At 50.6% G+C, this 14,369-nt stretch overlaps 1 protein-coding gene across 2 annotated transcripts in view; it reads right to left on the reverse strand.

Annotated features, from left to right (window-relative positions):
* The window catches only part of TSPAN18 (tetraspanin 18), a 203,022-nt gene that overhangs the window by 72,247 nt on the left and 116,406 nt on the right, over positions 1-14,369 (reverse strand). The window lies entirely within an intron of this gene.

Here is a 14,369-nt window from a genome sequence, read left to right on the forward strand (position 1 = left end):
AGGGGGAGGGTGCATTCCCCAGGAGGGGTGGCATTCCCAGCATTTTCCAAAAGGGCATGATAAAGAAATAAATAAACGGCTGCAGGAAAGAGGTGACGACAGAGATTGTTTCAGCAGCAGCATACACAGCCATGCCATCCTTGCAGGCTCACCAGAGTCGCCCATGGTTCCTGCTTCAGCCTACCCTGTCCCAGTCCCTACTCTGGGCCTCTCCTCCCCAGCATCTCCCACTCCTCTCTGTACCCCACCATCACACATCTGATAAAGAGGCTCATCTGGGGACCCCCTGGCCTCCATCGATCTCCCGCAACTTCCATGCTCCCTCAAACTGGCTGAGAGAACCAGATCACCCACCTAACTAACAGATCCATGGAGGGGGGAATCTTCGCTCTGAGAAGGAGGTGACAGCTGTAGACCCGCAGGCAGGAGTCCTAGGTTCCAGTCCCAACACCACACTAACTTGCTGTGAACACTCAGGCACACCCTCACCTGCGTGAGGGAGGCCTCAGTTTCTCCATCTGTGAAAGGGGATCACGGACCCTCCGTCAGTCTGCCACCTCTCAGGCCAGCTTTGAAGCCTGTGCTTCTAATAACTCACAGGCAGAGGAGTTTCTCCTCCTCTAATTCCCCTGATAACACCCGCGGGCATGTGAAGGCTTCCTGGAGGAGGGGGCAGACATGGGTGTGTGGAGATGGCAGCAGAGTGCTGTGGGCCATGGGCCCAGGGTGAGCACAGGCATGGAGATACTCAGATGTGGGAGTGGGGGGCAGGCATTTGAGACCACAGGCCAAGGCTGCCTGTGGGAGCTGAGTAGAAATGAGGATAAATGTCCCGTGGTCAGTGCTTTACATGTGTCCACCCATTTCATTCTAACAGTGCTATCATCCCCATTTTATTGGTGAGAAACTGAAGCCTGGAGAAGCTAGGTAACTTTCAGATACACAGCTGTGAAATAGACTGGATTTGAACCCCTATTTGCTTTACGAGCGGAAGCTTTTGATCACTGTGGGGTGCTGCCACCTAGACTGTTTAAAATAGAGCGTGAACTAGAGATACTCAGGAGGGCATGTGTCACCCATGTGTGCACATGACTGTTGGCAGCATGTGGGGGTGGGCATGCATCTGTGTGTGTGGGGGGGAGGGATTCAGCGTGTGAACATGTGTCATTGTAAACGCACGTGTGTGTCATCCTCAAATAAAGTTCCTTTCCCAAGTCTGGGCCCAGAAATGCCAGTTGGGGAGGATATGGCTGAGTGGCGGATAGGGCTGGGAGTGGACAGTCACAAGGCCCTGGTCATCCCACAGCAGCTCAGGAAGCTCAGCTCTGAGGGCTGTGAGCCAGGCCTGGCCCACATCACCTATCTTCTGATCTCAGGCCCCTTGAGGCCAGGTCCCTCTCACTGAGGCCTGGCCTGGCTTTTTCCTTGGCTCTGTCTCCTTCTCTCTCTAGCTACCTGCTCCAACCAGGGGAATACATCCCGTAGATCAAGTCTGGCGTAAACACAAGGCTGCTGCCAGCAGGTACGGAAGCCAGTGAGCATTGGCATCCACGGGGGAGGTGGGGACAGCACAGCTGTGGCACAGCCCGACTTGCATTCCACCCCTGGCTCCACTGCTACACACACTGGCTCTGTGGTCGAGGCAGGCAACCCACCTCTCTGAGCCTTGGTGAAACTTCACAGAGCAGCTGAGATGCCTATCTTAGGTCAAGTTCATGCAAACTGTAAAGTGCAGTGACCACCAACAGAGTAATAGTTCTAATCCCCGTGATAACCCAGGAAACAGCAGAGAGTTCCCCAGGGAACCTTGACTGAGAATTCAGCAGATTCCTTTACCTAAGTCCCTCTTTCCCCACTTCTGGGCCTCAGTTTCCTCATCTGCAAAATCCTCAGGCTCAAAAACAGAGTGGCGTTCGGCCCCTGGATGTCCCGTTTTCTTCACCATTATCCACGATGAACATCATAGCTGGAATTAATTTGCCAGAAACCAGAAGCCCATTCACGCCGCAGTAAACCAAATAAATGGTGCCCAGGACAAGAAAGTTTTATGGAAGAAGAGAGGAAAACAGTTTTGTTTGAGTCACTGATCAATGTGACAATTCTCGGAAGACAGAAGGAAGCGTGCAGGGAGGGAGGGAGGGAGGGAGGAAGAGCTGTTGAAAGTAGGTAGAACTTGGACAGGTCGTCCCCGAAATTTGCATGGGGCTGGTCCTGAATTCAACAGAGAAGACAGGGAGTTCTGTTTCCTGGAGACCACAAGGAACATGAACATTCACTCATTTGGAAAGCATTAATTGAACACTTGCTATATACCTGAGATTCCAGGAGCACCAAGGATGAGAGAGGCACAGATTATACCTTCAAAGGAGCTATTCACTGTTATGGGCAACAGAACACAATGCCTGTGGGTCTGTAGTTCCAGGTGGCTAAGGAGGGGTTCATCAAATCATTATGAATTCAGAGGAGTGAGAGGCCCCAGGGAAGGCTTCCTGGAGGAAGGAGAAGATTGGAATGTATGAAGATGTGGAAGGCACTATAGGCAGAGACCAGGGCAAACAAAGGCACGGGGTACCCACATGTGGGGGGGTATTCAAGACCATGAGCCAAGCCCGCCTGTTGGGGCAGAGTGGGAAGTGAGACAGAAGTGGAAGGCAAGGGATGGATGGTTAAAGTCCTTGAATGCCAGGCCAAGGATGATGAAATTTATCCACAGGCAATGGGGAGCCACTAAAGATCACAAGGCAGAAATGTGCTTCCGGGAGGTTAAAAGCAGCAAGAAGGCTGGGCACGGTGGCTCATGCCTGTAATCCCAGTACTTTAGGAGGCTGAGGCAGGTAGATCATGAAGTCAGGAGATCAAGACCATCCTGGCTAACATGGTGAAACCCTGTCTCTACTAAAAATACAAAAAAATTAGCCAGGCGTGGTGGTACACACCTGGTAGTCTCAGCTACTTGGGAGACTGAGGCAGAAGAATCACTTGAACCCGGGAGACGGAGGTAGCAGTGAGCCGAGATCGTGCCACTGCACTCCAGCCTGGGTAACAGAGTGAGACTCTGTCTCAAAAATAAATAAATAATAAATAAATAAAATAGATAAATAAAAGCAGCAAGAAGCCCAGGCAAGTGGAAACAGAAAACAAGAGGATGGAAGGAGGATGGGCAGGGCCTGGTGGGGGGTGGGGTGGATGGGGATAAGGTGATGTCAGGGGAAGGTGGGTGGGTGGTGTGGGGGGGTACTGAGTCTGACAGGCCGAGGGTAGGAAGACAGATGTGGAAGGGAAAATGTTGGCTGATTTAGATACTGTGAGGGTTAATTTTAGGTGTCAGCTTGACTCATACAGACATGTCGTGTTTGCATCCCAGCTCTGCCACTGTCATCAACTGTGTGGCCTTAGGCAAGTCATTTAACCTCTCTGGGCCTCAGTTTCCTCCCCTATAAAGTGGGGAAAAAAAATATAAAGCCATTTCAGGAATGTGAGATTCAACCAGCTTATATATCACAACCACTTTGAATACAGTAAGTGATTGTCGAATGCTTTCTTTTTAAAATTTATTACTTTTATTAACTAGTGATGCCTTTCCCCTACTACAAATAAAGACACTGAAGCTCAAGGTCAAATAACAGGCTACAGTTGGCTGTGCTGGGCCTCAAATCACAGAAGAAGCAAGTTATGAGCAAATAAACCTGAGATGACTCAGAAAAGAGTCTTGATTTTAAAATATTGTTAAAGGAAAAAGGGTATTTTATGACTTTTGCACAGTGTGCTTATTAAACCCAAGCTATAAATGTGAACTAATAAGTAAAATGAGTTAAGTTAATGAAAAAACCACCTTCAGGATGAATCCATATTATCTAATGGCAGTCCATAAACATAAACATAACATTTTAAAATACAACAATGAATTGCAATGCCCAGCAGTTCAAGGAACCTGCAATTTCTCTGTCTGAAAAATAAAAGCTATTGATTTTCGCTGGGTTCTCATTGCTCATGAGTGAGTCTTTGGGAAGTCATAAAGGAAGGAATTATTTCCAATTGTTTACTCACTAAGGATCATATGTATTGAATTTAAATCGTCTCCGATTCCTAATTAGTACAAACCAAATTAGAATCTGAGTACAGCAGTGCTGCAAAGGCCCTTGGAGGCCTCCGAGCTCAGTTTTTCTTTGTTTTATAGACCAGGAAGCAGAGACAGAGAATGGGAGTGACTTGCTCAAGATCACACAGCAAGGGTAGGATCCAGGTGAGAAACAGGCTCCCGACACCGGTCAGCATCCTGCTTTGGCCCCCACAGTGTCCAGAATCAGGTTATTAAATCCAGTCCTAATGGGTGTGCTGTGCTGGTACCGGGGCCTCAGCCCAAGTGGTTCCTACAATAAAAACTTTCTCCCAGCTGCTGGGGAAAAGGAATCTGCCCAAGAACGGACCCTCAAAGCCAAACACAGTCTCAGAGGGTGCAGGAAGGGACTGGTGGCCAAGTTTGCAGTGAGTTCTAAGACATGACAGCACATTGCCACGTATGGAGCACTTGAGCTCCGTGCCAACCCAGTTTGGCTTGGCAGCCCTGCCAGACAGGAGACACCTGGGCCTCAAGTTCTGTTCCGAGAGGGGCTGCAGGGTGGCACGGCCCCAGTCGTAGGTCAGTTCCTCCCAGTGTTCCAGGTGAGCCTGGGGAACAAAGTGCTCATTGTATGGTGGGTGAGGGAGAGGTCTTTAACTCAGCGAGGCTCTGTCAAACACACCCACGTCACACACACACACACACACACACACACACACACACACACACACACACCGCCCAATGAGCAGAGACCAAGGAGCTCTGCATGTGGCACAGGCGTGTGTGTATGTGTATAAATGTTCAGCCTCAGGCTGCACACGATTATCAAGCAGATGTTTAATTACTACCTGAGTGTAATTAATCAACACGATTAATACACAACCCATACCACATAATTACTTTACAATTACACCAAAACGAAATATTTTATTGCTGAGGGTTTGCTAATTACCCGGCCTTGCCAAAGGACAGGTATAATGGGCAGCAATTTTTCTTCCTTCCCTTCCTTCCTTTCCTCCCTCCCCTGCCCTCTCATTAATCTTCTGGGCTGATGTCCCCACCACACAGAACCAGGAGCCCCAGAGGGCTGCGGACTCCTCCTCGAGGTGCTGCTTCTGCGCTCAGGTCAGTTTCCAAGTGAAGCCCTGGTCCTCTCCTCTCAGTGCTTCTGCTTGGAAATGCATGTCCGCTCCAGAAATAAAGACAGCCTCCTGCAGGCCTGTGAATGGAGAGGTGCGTGGGGTGGGGGTTACCTGCAGAAGCTCTGCAGGCAGCTGCCTGGACTGGAATCCTGGCTCTACCAGTTATTGGCTGGGTAATCTGTGTCAAGGTAACTGTGCCTCAGTTTCCCCATGTGTAAGATGAAGACAATGGCAGTTATCACCTGAGGGGATTCTTGTGAGTATTTAATACAGCAAAAGCCATAAAGCACAGTGCCTGACACAGAGGAAGGCCTGTATAGCAATTATTGTTATTATTGTCCCAGAAATGGCCCCTCCAGGAATGCTTCCAGTCATTCAGTCTCCCAGACTTACGGGCCTTCAAATTCCACTTTCTCTCCCCTGCCAAAACAACTCAGTCCCATCTACCTGGAAACATCGCCATAATGAGGCTCCTCCCTTCTCTTCACCCACTTCATGGACTCCACATCCCTAACCTGAGCTTTCCTCCCCTGTCACCCAGTCCCCAGCTATAACCTCCACAGTCTCTCTGCTGCCCCTCCATTCCATCCTCCACCAGGCGGGAAGACAGATCTTCAGGAATGAAGCTTGGACCATGTCCCTCTCCTGCTCAAAAACCTTCTATAGCTCACCATTGCCTCTTCACCAAGGTGCTTCCCCACCTGCTGTTTTAGGCCCTGGAAGACTACCAATGCCCAAGTCCCTCCTTCATTTATTAGGGTGTTAGTATAGCACACACTTGATCTTTTGATGAAGCAATGAGCAATTGATCATGTGAAGGGATGTTTTGGTAGATTTTAGATGCATCTCTGCCTTCCAAGTTGGAATGACCCAGAGCATTTTTATAAGCCTGCATATTTCCCAAGAGTCTCCTGGGAGGTGAGGTTTATCTGTCATAGTTCATTTGCAGACCATCTTGGTTCCTTTCCCCTTCCCCTGATAAACATCCTGCCTGCATTCAGGAACAATTGATCTTTTAGGGCACAGGAACCCCCATGTCTGGCTGAGCAAAGAGACTATGTAAGGACCCTCAGACACAGGGCCAGTGCATGGTCCACTTGAGAGGCAAGAATCAGGGACAGGACAACAGACTCTAGCACAGGTGGCACACACTGGAGAGAGAGCCAAGGGGGGCACACACATGTGCGTGTATGCATAGTATGTACATGTTTGCACAAAGAAGGCCTCTGCAGCCACTCCTGAGTGTGAATTAACTCTTTCAGAAGCCAGCATATCAAGTAGCACACGAGTCATTCATTCAATCACTCAATAAACGTAAGGGGCTGAGCTCTGGAGTCAGAGTGCTGGTGTTGGAGTCCTGTCTCTACTTCTGACCAGCTGTGTGACTTGGGGAAAATGCCTTAAATTATCTGGGCCTGAATTCTTATTTGCAAAATGGGGATAATCAGAGTTCCTACTGATAGGGTTGTTACTACATGTAACATTGCCATTGCCTCTTCACCAAGGCCTCTTTAATCAGGGCATGGCACCAGAAAAGGGCCGATGTTATCTACTTTGTTGTTATAAATAAGAAGAACAAATCCTGGGAACACAGGAACTTGGTGCCTAGAGCTGATCATGGCATACAGTACTTTCACCAGTGGTGGGTGAAATCCCTGCAGAGACATCACAATAGAAGGCAGTAAGTGATAGTCATTCATTCTCTCAGCAAACACTCATTAACTTACTTATGTATGTATAACTTACTATGTTAGGCACTGGGGGAGGGCACAGAAATTCTGGCACTGTCTCTGCAGTGAAGCTGAATTAGCGATATGTTCCCAAATAGCTGAAGAAGACAGAGGCTGGGGAATGTTCCGAACCGCTGACTCTTGTATTCCCAGGGCCTGGAATGGCATGTCATACCTGGGCACTGAATGAATGGGTAACAGCGCTGTTGAAGATGGAGAAAGTAGCACCTGGATGGGTGGTTTAGCTGCCATGGGTGTTGGAGATGATGAAGAAAGGTGCTCTAAGCAGAAGACACAGCCAAGGCAATGGCGCAGGGGCCTCCATTTGCATGGCAGGTGTAGAAAGCAGCAGGCGGGCTGTGCTTTGGCAGAGGTATGAGAGGAGAGAGGAGAGGGAGGTAGACAGGGACCCAGCAGTGCCTGGAGTAACAGGGACCCAGAGGAACTTCACGACAGGGGCAAAAGGGACCACTCTAGGTCCTGGGTTTGGTTTTCCCCCTTGTCTGATGTTCCAACTTTGACCTTTGGAACTCTGAAGCCCACTCTCCGGAAGCTGATGGAGACATTTCCAGGGAGCATTGATCTATTTCTCTCTACTGGGATTTGTATAAAACCCCCTGTTCAGCCAGAGGCCAGACCACAGAGAAAGTGCACAGGTCTTAGAGGGCAACCTCTAGGTGGTTAGGGGATGCAGGGCTAGCCCCGCTAGGAAGTGGGAAGTGTGACATCCAGGGAGCTGTAGGAAGGGGCAGGTGACACCAGGAGCAGCTTCCACTCAGAGCCAGCCAGGCCCCAGAGATTCCCCACTGGCCCGCTGCTCAGGCTGTGTGTGGCAAACGTGACCAAGGAGAGAAGCTTCCCTCTTCTCTCCACGCACTCACTCACATCCCCACACACACGTGCAGCATGGCCAAGTCTGGGGTTGGATTAAAGCGGAAAGGTCAACACGTTAGTAACACTGACCAAGAGGGAGAAAACCCTTGTTCTAGCCACAGCCCTGGGATGGCATTGCTGTGTGTCCTGGAGCAGATCAAGTGCCCTCTCTGGGCTTCTACTTTCTCCTCTCTGTAAGGAGACAGAGGTATTCCACCATCTTCAACCCTGGAGTGGAAGGCAGAGGGCTAAGTGCCCACAGATGGGTAAAGGTGAGGTGAGGAGGAATCCGGGAGCCTGAGCCAGGGGAGTGAAATGACCTGTTCCTGGGATAAAGCCAGCTGGCACAGACCGGGACAGGCATCAGGGTCTCCTGCACCCCACTTCCTGGGTGAGTGAGGCTGAATTTGAACCCTGGTCTCATCACTTACTATGTGACCTTAGATACCTTATGTGAACCTGAACGTCTGCCTTCTCATCTGTAAGATGGGGACATGTCTCATGGGCAGAGTTAAATGAGAAGATGCAAAGAGAAGACCCATCTATTATCTGCTATTATCTGGGGCAGAGTAAGGCTCAGTAAGTGGAAACTATTATTAGTATTGCAATGATCATTCCATCCACATTGAAGGGTTTTTCTGGAAAAACCCAAGCTGGGCAGCTCATACACCCCTCTGTGCCATCCTCTGGCCAGCAGAGACCTTGGGAAGTGCCTGGCCTTCACCCTTGTCCTCACTGGGATCGTGTGAGTCCCCCCCAAACCCTGGCAGCACCACCCTAAAGGAGAACTTTCCTGACCACACCTCAACCACACAAGGACACAGAGTTGTCATCAGTTCTCTTGGCAAATGGTGGCAGGAGGGGTTCTAACCTCACCTGAAATGTGTCCTTTTTACTAAGCAGAATGTATCTACATATCACTCGATATGTAGGAATAACGATAGGAATAAATCAGTCATGTTGGGGACAAACACCCACGGGGAAATTCCAGGCCTTGGAGGGCCCTGGGGAGCAGGAGCGGCTTCAGCTATGTTTCTCATTTCTGGAGGAAGGGAGCTGAGAACAACGGCCTTCTTCTCTGTTGGTCCTGGGGACAGGGGTTATTAGGGGTCATGTAGTCCATCTCTCACCCTTGAGGGAAGGCAGTGGCTTGGGTCAGGCCAGACCAGACAGACCCCATCCTGGGATGGTCTCCCTATTTATGGGGAAAGCAACAAGTCGGATGCCCCCCACCCAACTGATGTTCATGGCCAACTGTGTGCTTGGCCAATGAGCTGTGGCATCTGATGTGTCCTCAAGCAAACCCGGTGGGCCCTAGGTGGGAGGGATCATTGAACTGAGACCCAGGAAGGTCACTGATTCCTGTGAAGTGGCAGAAGGGGCATCACACCAAAGTCTGCCAGGTGCCACGGCGAGTGCTTTCTTCATCATCCTAGACTGAGGGCTTTCAGGGTGTGCAGGTGCTTTGGGTGCTGGACCCTGGTCCCCTTTCCTGGACGGGACACCCATCCCAACTGCAGCAGTGCCACGGTTGCAACCTTCTCCAGGGGAACTGCTGTTGGCTATGAAGCCATCTTGCCCAGAGATCTCTGGAAGGCCACACCCCCATCTGCACCCCCAGGCCTTGCCCATAGCCACTGGCAGGCTGACATGGGGCTGTAACAGTCCAGCCCCATTGCCTCTGTTGGGGGCAATGTCTGAGAGGCCGTTCATGTCCCCGAGACCAGGCTGAGTCTAGCCTGCTCTGAAACCTCACCCTTGCTTAGCTACTTCTTCTGCCTTCTCCTGCTTCCCTTTCTGGTTTGCAGAGCTCTCCTGAGAATCCTCCTTTGCTAGTTCACCTAGATAACCATCCTCACTCAGGTCCTGCTTTTAGGGACCCCCACCTAAAACACAGGGAGCTCACAAAGAAAACAGACGCAGTTCCTCCTGGCACGGGAATCAATGCCCAACAGGAGTCAAACCTGAGACAGGAATCAACAAAGATCACTTTGACTGTCACTGCTGCCCCCCTGCCCGCCACCGTCACCCATGGCCTCTATGCTAAGAGCTTACCACAGGCAGGTGCTGTACAATGCACTTTCCCTCCTGATCTCAAAACCAACAACCCAGCTAAGAGATGTGTTCTCCCATTTTAAAGATGAAGAAACGGAGGCTCAGAGAGAGAATTTGCCTAAGGTCACTTGCAAAGCCTACATGGCTGCACTTGGACTTGAACTCAGTTCTGCCTGACTGCTGGGCCCCAGCACCTGCCTCCTGATCACCAAAGGGACCTGAGTACAGCTGAAGAGACAGGGCCAGCGGGGTGGCGGGAGCCCCATGGTTAGAGTCCTCCCCTGGGCAAAGCTCACTGATGTCTTCCTTTGTCACCTTGTGCCACTCATAGGCCATGTGGTGTCAGAGAACCACAGATGCCAGGAGGCAGCTCCAAAGAAAGAGAGGGAATAGGGGGTACCCCAGTGATTACTTCCCTGGGTGCCACTGGCCTCTTCCCACATCATGAGTCTGGGGCTCCCTCTTTCTCTCAAATGAGTCCTGTTGACACTGGCTCCCTTCCCCCACCCCCTCCTCACTCCCAATTCCTGTTATGTCGCAGACTTTGCAGCTCAGCCAGGCGAGTAACAGGCAGAGAATGGGAATTTTACCTGTTAATTTGGTTTCTGAGCCCCTGCTGCTTGCCAAGCCTGAACAGCTCTGAAGAGAAGGAAAGAAGTGGAGAGAGAACAAACAGCAAATGGGGCATCAGTGGTCGCTAGGGGTGCACTCCTGGGGGGAAGGCAGCTCAGTGAGGACGGCAGAGCCAGCCTCCTTGGCTCCAAGAGCAGGAAGGGGCCTGGTTTCCAGGATACTAGCCATCTGCTCACTTTGCCCCATCTTTGGTGGGGAAAGAACTGAAAGCCTCGAGGAGCCAAACGGATCAGGGCAGGGGCAAGCTCAGCTAGGCATGGGAGACCCCTGCCCATCATCCTCCTTTCCCAAAACCTGTCGGCCTTCCCTAACACAGCCTATTCAAAAGGTACTTTGAGGCCGGGTGCAGTGGCTCATCCCTGTAATGCCAGCACTTTGGGAAGCCGAGATGGGCAGATCACCTGAGGTCAAGAGTTCAAGACAAGCCTGGCAAACATGGTAAAACCCCTGTCTCTACTAAAAATACAAAAAAATTAGCCAGGTACAGTGGCATGTACCTGTAGCCCCAGCTACTTGGGAGGCTGAGGCAGGAGAATCACTTGAACCCAGGAGGCGGAGGTTGCAGTGAGCGGAGATCATGCCATTGCACTCCAGCCTGGGCGACAGAGCAAGACTCCATCTGGGAGGGGGGAAAAAAGCAACAAAAGGTACTTTGAGCCCTCACTATCCTGGGCACTTCATTTAATCCTCAAATCCCTTCCCATCTTCCATTCATTATGAGACAGCTGTTGTTATTATCTCCATTCTGCAGGTGTAGAAACTGAAGTTCAAACTGATACTCTATCCTTAAAAAGTTCAACCTAGAGGTACCACTCCCAGGTCTACACTCAAGAGGACTGAACACAGGGACTCAAACAAAGATTGGTACACAAATGTTTATAGCAGCATCATTTATAGTATCCAAAAGGTGGGGACAACTCAAATGCCCATCAACAGATGAATGGATAAGCAGATGAATGTGGTACATCCATGCAATGGAATAGTATTCAGCCATCAAAAGTAATGAAGTTCTGATAGATGCTACAATGTGGATGAACCTCCCAAACGTTATGCAAAGTGAATTGCACACTTTAAGATGACTAATTTTATGTTATGTAAATTTTGCCTCAATTTTCTTTCTTTCTTTTTTTTTTTTTTGAGACGGAGTCTTGCTCTGCCGCCCAGGCTGGAGTGCAGTCGGATCTCAGCTCACTGCAAGCTCCGTCTCCCGGGTTCACGCCATTCTCCTGTCTCAGCCTCCCGAGTAGCTGGGACTAAAGGCGCCCGCCTCGTCGCCCGGCTAGTTTTTTGTATTTTCTATTAGAGACGGGGATGGTCTCGATCTCCTGACCTCGTGATCTGCCCGTCTCGGCCTCCCAAAGTGCTGGGATTACAGGCTTGAGCCACCGCGCCCGGCCGTCCTTCTTTTTTTTTTTTCTTTTTTTTTTGTTTGTTTTGGAGACAGAGTCTCGCTCAGTCACCCAGGCTGGAGTGCAGCGGAGCGATCTTGGCTCACTGCAAGCTCCACCTCCCAGGTTCACACCATTCTCCTGCCTCAGCCTCCTGAGTAGCTGGGACTACAGGCGCCTGCCACCACGACTGGCTAATTTTTTGTATTTTTAGTAGAGATGGGGTTTCACTGTGTTAGCCAGGATGGTCCCGATCTCCTGACTTCGTGATCCGCCTGCCTCGGCCTCTGAAAGTGCTGGGATAACAGGAGTGAGCCACCGCGCCTGGCCCCCAATTTTATTAAAGAAGAGGTGATGTAACTCACAGGAGGTCAAAAAGCTCCTAAGTGAGGGATCCTGACTCACACTTGTGGCTTTCTGAGCCCAGGGCCTGTACCCTTGGCCACCATCCTGTCTCCTGCTCTGTGCTTGTCCACCTCCAGGCCTTTGCCTCTGCTTGCTGCCCCCGCCAGGAAAGCCCTTCTTCCCCATTTCTGTTGTTAGAATCCTTCCCATCCTTCTAGAGCCTTGGTTAAAAGCCACCCCATCCCTGAAGCCTTCCTGGATTTCCTGGAAGTTCTCTGCCTTGGAGCCGCACAGTCCTGGGTCTCTCCCTCTCCCAGGGCAAGTGGCTCCTCCTCCGCTTCCTGCTGAAGTTAGTACTCCGCAAAGTTCCCACCAGCCTAAGGGAATACTGCAGGCACAGGGCCCTTCCGAGAGTTAAATATTACAAAAGCCCCCGAAGTTCTCCACTCTGTCCATGGCATACAGTAGGTACTCAATAGATGATGGCTTTTAATAGGCTGGGTTCATTCCTGAAGAGCAAGGACCTGCCACTCCCAGGCACAAGTCCTGTGCTCAGCAGGATTCCTCAAATGGCTGCAGAGTAGAAGGTGGAGAAAAACTTCCCTGACAAAGGGGCACCTTCCTACCTGGAGAGAGCCTGTATTTCCCCCGGGCAGGAAACCTATCTTAGTTTACGTTATAATAAGTGCAACTCCACTTCCTCTCAGCTAGGGTTGGCCCCAGCATGGGTGCACACACAGACATATATAGACACACAAAGACACACACACACACACACACACACACACACACACACACACAGCCCCTTGGAAGAGCCCAGCCCAGAGCAGACTGTTTCTGTTAAATGTTCGGGGCTCCTTAGACTTGGTGTTTGTCGAGTGTTTTGATCCCTGAGGTGTCCCCACAACCAGCTTTCACAGTTCAGGGGAATTCAGAAGCTCTGCCCTCAGGGGAGGCAGGCCCCTGCCAAGCACTCTCCCTCATCACTGCACAGGCCTGCCCAACACCCCGCAAGAAGGGACAGCCACGTTCATTAAACAGATACTCATCAAACATCAGAGATGCATGTTGAGGCGGTGGGAATGGAGTGTGAGCAGGAAGATCTCTTAGCTACAAGCCGGAATGCTGGAGTCACACAGAGCTGGTCTGGTTCGGATTCTGCTACTTCCTGGCTCTGTGAAATGCTGGACAAGTCATTTTATCCCTCTGAGCCTCAATGTCCTCATCTAGAAGATGGGAATAAAGAGACCCGCCGCTCACAGGGCTGTTGCATAGAGGAAAAGAGATGCCACCTGCAAAGTACTCGGCACAGTGCCTGACACACAGTAAAGAAAGGTTCCATCAGTGTGGTCATTGTTGTCATTTTTATTCTCCCCATCTTACAGATGCAATAACAGAGACCCAGGAAGGGAAACAGGAGTCTGGGAGAGTCATAGAGTCCCCAAGCTGATGCTTTGCTCCCCACTAGAAGCCCATTTTTCCCTGCTGCCTTGGGAAATGCCGCAGGTCTGGCATTGGTGATGGCTCACCCTGCCAGGTGGAAATAGCACAGGTGGCACCTATCCACCCACTTCTGTCAACTGTATGCCCTGGAGAGTGTCAAGCAGACAGCACAGAGGGCAGACAGAACACAGGTCTGGGATCTGGGATCGGACAAGAGGCTCACCCATTTCTTGGCCAGGTAGCCTTGGATAAGTCCCAGCTTCACGCTTCTGTCCATGCAGTTCTCTTGGTCTGGAATGTCCTTCCTCTCTTTGCCCACCTGATGAACTCCTATTCATCCTTCAAGACCCAGTTCACATGTTGCCTCCTATGTGAAGCCTCCCATCCATCCCACAGCAAAGTGGCCACTATTGTGCTGTGCTCCCATTGTGTTTTCTTCATCTCTACAAGCTCCGTGAGGGCAGAGAGTGTTTCTGGTGTATTCTCTGCAGGACCCTCATCAACAAGCCTGGTAATATACACACCATGTCAAAACTAGTGAGATACTCATGTGCCAGGTACTGTGCTGAGCACTTTGCATGCAGTATCATTCTTTCATCCATGCAACAGCGCTATGAGTTGTAGGTCTCATTAAATCCATCTTACAGATGGAGACACTGAGGCTCAGAGGGGTAAATCATGAATAAGCCTCTATGATTTC

This window comes from Piliocolobus tephrosceles, chromosome 13, assembly GCF_002776525.5.
Source record: "Piliocolobus tephrosceles isolate RC106 chromosome 13, ASM277652v3, whole genome shotgun sequence".
Taxonomy (NCBI): Eukaryota; Metazoa; Chordata; class Mammalia; order Primates; family Cercopithecidae; genus Piliocolobus; species Piliocolobus tephrosceles.